This window comes from Meira miltonrushii (genome assembly GCF_003144205.1).
Source record: "Meira miltonrushii strain MCA 3882 unplaced genomic scaffold FA14scaffold_1, whole genome shotgun sequence".
Taxonomy (NCBI): Eukaryota; Fungi; Basidiomycota; class Exobasidiomycetes; order Exobasidiales; family Brachybasidiaceae; genus Meira; species Meira miltonrushii.
In genome coordinates, this window is record NW_020289943.1 from 2,417,836 (window position 1) to 2,425,167 (window position 7,332).

Here is a 7,332-nt window from a genome sequence, read left to right on the forward strand (position 1 = left end):
AAAAATTAGAAAAAAATTCCCGCTTAAAACGCTATATTATATTAATATATCAGTACCTATTAGAGGAACCCTAATAGGCAAAGCCTGTATGCTTCGCACACGCGCTTTCCATTAACGCTGTAATCGACTCGTTAGGTGCTAGGTAAGCAGTTAGTTTATTACTAATACTAATAAACTTTAAAAGTCTATCAAAAAGGCTTAAGATAATTTCCTATAAGATATTATAGATAAATATATTAGAGATTTAGTTCGTTATAAAGATATAGTATTATAAATAGAGGGTAGTATAATTGATAAGCTATAAAATATCAGTATTACTAGATCACTATAAAAATATAATATAATAATGTTTACTACTCACCTTTACTTGAAAACGCGTGAAAAGCCTACATGTAAGGGTGCTCCAAGGCGTACACGCCCTGGAGGGGGGTTACTTCAAAAAAGTCTCTATGCATTATCTATATAAATACACTTTCAAACGATACTAATGATACGACGGCTCCAAAGGAGTCTAAGCTATCTAGACTACTATACGGCCAAGAGGGTATTACGTAATATCATTTATATAAAATAGGATGAATTTTAAGGCCACGGTTCAACTGTAATTCAGAAAGAAATTCGGAGATTTACTTGTCTTTTTTAAATTATTGGATATATAAAAGAACGTTATACAGTTCTCACAGTTATCATACAGCAAATCACATGTAATATTCATACTTTTTATATTCAAGAAATTTAATTTTTTAAAAAAAGAACTTTTTTAGAAATTCTAAAAATAGATTAGTCACGTGTCAGCTGCGCTTATATAGGACTTAGATCTATTAATAGTCATATAATGTAATGTACTTCGAGGAGTTTAGCTTTAAAAAAATCTTGCTGTATATACGCTTGCATCAGAAGTAATCATCGCGTACCTTTTTATCTGGTGGGGGTGCTTTATAAAATTACTTGATTTTTTTGTGGATATGCGTCAACATTTTGCAATTTTAATCGTTTTCACTGGCCAAAAAGAAAAAACTTAAAAAAACCTAGCCACAGGCTTACTCTTAATAGGGGGAAAAACTTAAATATATTAGTAGGGGTTGGGTTTTGGGGGGGGGGGGTAGCTAGCGTAAAAAGATGTAGTCCGTGCTTATATCAGTAAAAAATTGCTTAGTCATACTGGATGACTAAGCATAAAACCTTTGCCAGTAGGAAAAAACAAAAAATTTTAGCGCCTTTTACTACCCCCGGGGGGTAGCAAGATTTTTACCTCCTATGCCCCACCTCCCATCCCCCGGGGGGGTAACCTCCCCCAAAAAAAACCCAACCTAATATATTAGACAACGAAGGAGATACATTGATTATATAATTATATGCGTGGCCGACTCTTTAAGTGCCGATTAACTTGATGCATTACTATCACAGCTTTTAATCAGCCGTAAGAGCTATTTTAGAGTTCTGTTTAGTTATAGGAAGAAGCTAATCTAGCTACTAAATGGATAGTCAGATTTTACGAAATCAAAAGTATTCCTTTTTTAAACGCATATATGAGGTTTCTATTTTTAGAAAGGTCACGTGTCAATTGCAGTTGTATATGACATATGTGACTTACACCTGTTTAGTGGTCACACAGCACGTGCTAGCTCATATTCATACTAGCCGCGCAATTACACACGGTACACGTGTTTTTAGTGGATACATTTTTTGACCTCCTCATTTCTTTTTGACTTTTTGACAAGAAAAACTTAAGAAAATTAAATTAAAAGTTACAGGTGAGTATAGAGGGCCCTAGCGAACACCTTTAGGTATTCTAATTATATAATCGCCTTTATAGGCGATTAAGTAATTATATTTAAAAGGTAGCTGATTGATCTATCTATTTATATCTTCTTATAGAAGTTCTATCTAGTACTTTATAATTATATCTAATAAGTCTTATATATTAGTATAATATAATATTTAACAAACTAATTTTTACTTAATTATACTTTAATAGTTTTCTATCAGATTTAAATCGAATAAACTAAGTAGATAAGCTACCTAATATATATTTAAGATATCTTAGGCTTAATTATATTTAATTATATTATAATAATCTTATCTAAATAAAAAATATATTAAATATTCTTTAGATAATATCTTATACCTTATTTATAAGTTATAAACTATTTATACCTACTTTTATTATACTTACTAAATATCTCGAATTCTAACTTTTTTATAGCTATATACTATTAAAATACTTACCTTTCTCTTATATCTATTTAATTATAATAGTTATAATATTTTTAGATATTTATAATAAAGCTATAATAGCTTTTATCGATTTCTTAGAGGTTTAATATATATCTTAAATTATTATTTTTTTTTACTTTAATAAGATCTTTTCTTAAAACTATCTTTATTAGTAATAATAGAGAGAGAGGTTAGCTATTATACTTATTAGTTACTTACCTATATATATCTTATAAACTATTAAATTATAATATTAATTCTATTATAATAGGAAATAGTATAGAGTATAAATATATATACTATATATAATTATACGGCTAGTATAAATATATATACTATATATAATTATACGGCTAGTATAAATATCTCTGAAGGTATATATAAGAGTTTATATATATATAAGTTATATATAAGTTATAGCTATATATAACTTTAAGGTATTAGAGTAATATATTTAACTTATATCTATCTTTCGGTTATTTAATATATACTAGCTCTTATCTTTAAATATTAATATATATCTTATATATATCTTATATATATTCTATTTTCTTAATCTTTAATTCTAATAATAATTTAACTTAATAATTAATAATATTATATTTTATTTTACTTTTATTTTAATTAAAAGTTTACTTTTATATAATATTATATTTTAATCTTATAAAGATTATTTTTTTTTATTTTTTCTTATCTTTAAAGATTTATATTAATCTTAGATATAATATATTTTCTTATCTTTTAATAATTTATTTTATAAAATTTCTTCTTCTCTATTATCGAAAATTAGGTATATCGATTATTATAGTTTTTAGTTTAAGTCTTTTCAAAGCTATTATTTTTAAATAGCTTTAAAAAGACTTAAAGGTTTTTTAATATAAAATATATATTTATATTTTTATATTAGGTAGAGTATAAAAAAGATAAGATATAATTATAAAACTTAAAATAGTATAATAAGAAAATATTCTTAATATAGTAGAAAGAAATTAAATAATAATATATATTAATATTTATAACTTTTAATTAAGTAGAGAGATATATATTTATAATAACTAATAAAGATAGTAAATATTATTACTTAATAGTAATAAGTAAGTAAAGAGATATATATTATAATAACTAATAAAGGTTATAAATATTATTAAGAATATCGCTATTATCTTTTTATTAGAAATTTATTTATATACCTCTATTATAGTAATAAATATATAATAAATAAAATTTTTAATAGTATTTAATTAGTTTTTATATATATCTCAGTTAGGCTATATTAGATTTACTTATACTAAGATATAATTAATTAAGATATATATAAACTTAATAAAATAGCTAATAAAACTTATTACTATAAATCTTATACCGATTATATAATAAGTTTATAGAAATTCTATATATAAGCGATTCTTAGATCGATAGTAAGACCTAGTATAATAATAATAATAAAGGTAATAAGATTATCGAGTATAATAATAAGTAAGAGTTATAATAATAAAGGTAATTAGATTATTAAGTATAATAGCGAGTAAGAGTTAGAGTATATATTTAATTAACTATAAGACTATAATTAAATAATAAGAGACTTAAATAATTTAGCTATATTCTATAATTAATTAAAGATAATAATTAGAGTAAATTTATATTATAATATAGATAATTATTAATATAATTTAATAAAAAGAAGAATAAATAAAATAAGAGAGATTAGAAAACCGATTTAAAAATAATTAATTATTTTTAATATTCTATTTACCTTTATAATTAAGCTTAGACTTCTTCGGTAATATTAAATAGAAGAGAAGTAGTTAAAAAGTATAAAATAGATATAAGAATTAAGAAGATAGAAGAAAGATTAATATTTATATTAAATATATTATTTCTTCTATTAAAACTATTCTATTAACTCGAGATAAATTCTATATGATATCTAGAGTAGTCTCTTAATAAATTTATATATAATATTTTATATTAAGTCTTATACTATTTCTACTATTAAAACTTATATTATTTCTTTTTTAAGACTTATACTATTTCTCTTATTAAGATTACTCTACTAACTCTTAATAAATTTTATATAATATCTAGAGTAGTCTCTTAATAACTTTTATAGGATATCTTATATTAAATCTTATAACTCTATTAACTCTTAAAGAATTCTATATAGAATCTTATATTAAATCTTATACTTTTATCTTTTTTTCTTTTTCTATCTTTCTTCTTTTTTAAAACTTTTAATTTAAATTTATTTAAATTTATTTCTATTAAATAATTAAAAAATATTTATTTAAAATCTAGAAAAATAGAATATCTTAAATTTATTAGATAATTAATAAGATTTATAAATAATAGTTATAGATAACTTATCGAAAAAGTATTTATTTAAAAGATAGAAAAGATTAATATATTAATAATTTTAATATATATAAGATTATTATAATAGAAAAAAAAGAAAATTAAATTAAAATTATAAAAAACTATAAAATTTAAATAAATATTTTTAAATATATTTATTTTATAATTATTTTTTTAAATAATTAAATAATTTTATTAAAAAAAACTTATTATTTTATTTATATTATATCTTTTTATAAAAGTTTTATTTAATATTTTATAATTATGTTATAGATTCTTATATTGATTTATTATTCTATTATAAATATTAAATAAACTTTTATTAAATAATTTTAAATGAAAAACTTATTTATTAAAATATTTATTATTTTTTATATTTATCTAATTAGAATAGTGATTAAGAAGAGGAAATCAGGTTAAGGTAGACTGCTCCGATGATCCTATTAATAAACTTTATACAGTATCTTATATTAAGTCCTTTATATCCTCTTTCTATACTTCCTCTTTCTTAAGGCTCTTAGCCTAGATCTATTTACTGTTCCTCTTCTTCTCTAAAGTCTACTAATATTTACTTGTAAGAGCCCGATGAATATAAGTGTAGAGATATCATGAATAAAGAAACTTTGACCGGCTTGATTAACCTTACTTTAAAGTAAGTAACGATAATATACTTCTTTGGTAATGTTAAAGGGATATAAAGCTAAAGAGTGTGAAGTGAAAGCATAGAAAGGAGGGCAGAGGAAAGACAAATGTTGATGTCAAGTGTGCCATTTCTTATGTTTTGCCACTTGTTTGAATGCTATGTCATGATCCGATCTTAAGCGACGTACGAGATGATCTTTCATAAATCTCGAAAGGTTTTATCTGGTCGGCTTTTGAATACGGATGAGAAGAGGCTACCAATAGTCTCTTCTTACTCCGCTATCATTATCTTCTGCTTATTCCACCGTCATCATCCTCTTCCTATTTTATAGTCATCACCCTCTTCTCACTCCTCCCTCTTCTCCCTTTAGGTGTTTATGTTTAGAGGAGGGTCTTTGGAAAGTTGCGAAACGAGAAGCTCTGGCTCATCTTACTCTCGTTACGCCAACAAGTCGGATAGGATAGACGCTTCATCCAAACAGGTATACGCTTAAGACCGATGCTTCTTCGACTGCCAGTGTTCGCTTGTAAGAGCACCGTGAATGCGGGTGTAGAGTCATCCTCGAATAAAGAAAATTTTGCCCGACTTGATCGACCTTACTTCAACCTAACATATAACGAGGAACATCTTCGGCAATGTTGAACGGAGGAGCAGCAGTCAAAAAGTGTGAAGTAGGGGCAAGAATCCAGAGGGCAGAAGAAAGATAAATGTTGATGTCAAGTGTGCTATTTCTTCTGTTGAGACTACTCCGCTGACTCGAGATGAATTCTGTGTGGTATCTGGAGCAGTCTCTTGATGAATTCTGTGTGGTATTTTGTGTTGAGTCTTGTACCATTTCTGCTTTTAAGACTTGCATCATTTCTTTTGTTGAGACTTACACTATTTCTCCTATTAAGACTGCTGCGCTGACTCTTGACGAACTCTGTTTGGCATCTGGAGCAGCCTCTTGATGGATTCCGTGTGGTATTTTGTGTTGAGTCTTGTACCACTTCCGTCTGTTGAGACTGCTCCGCTGACTCTTGAAGAATTCTGTGTGGAATCTTGCGTTAAGTCTTGTACTTCCACCTTCCTCCCCTCCTTCTGTCCTTCCGCCTTCTCAGGACCGTTAGTCTGGATCCATTTAAAGTTTCTCTTCTTCTCCAGAGACTGCCGTTGTTTGCTTGTAAGAGCCCGATGAATGCGAGTGCAGAGACATCATGGATGAAGAAATTTTGACCGGATTGATCAACCTTACTTTAAATCAACCAATGATGACGGACTTCTTCGGTAATGTTGAACGGATGTAAAGCCAAAACGGGTGAGGTGAAAGCATAAGAACGATGGAAGAGGAAAGACAAATGTTGATGTCAAATGTGTGCCATTTCTTCTGTTGTCCCACTTGTTCGAATGCCATGTCATGATTCGATCTTGGGCGACGTACGAGTTGAGTTTTCATGAATTTTGAAAGGTTTCATCCGATCGGAAGAAGAAGATCTTGGCTGATTTGGGTCCCATTCAGGCGTTTGTACTTGCCAGCTCTTTTCATGAAGTGATGCGGGTCCTGTTTGTGTTGATTGCCGCGAACAATGTTGAATGACGACTTGAAAAGAGAAGTGTGTGATGCTGATCGTACGATGGGTGGATCTCGAATGAAAAGAGAGTGATGCCGGTTGGATGAGATGTCAACTATAAATGAGATGTGGATGATTCCTTTTGGATGAGGAGTGATTCTCGGATGACAAGAGATTGATGCCGGTTGAAAGGAATTGATGCCGGTTGAATGAGATTGACGCCGGTTGAATGAGATGTGATCATCAAGAGAGAAGTGAATGATGCCGCTTGAATGAGCTGTGATCCATAAACGAGAAGTGGATGATGCCGCTTGAGTGAGAACGTATATGAGATGGCGTTCATTGAATTTTCAGAGGTTTCACCGGTGCATCAATGGAAGACCTTGGTTGGTCAGGGTTGCATGCCGGCGTTTGCACTTGCGAGGCTTTTCTTGTGAAGTGAAGTGATGCTATGTTTGCTTGTATTTGAGTGCCATAGTCATTGTGTTGCGAGGAATTTGTGATGCTGACTGAATGACAGGTGGATCTTGAATGACAGGTGGATCTTGAATGACAGGTGGATCTTGAATG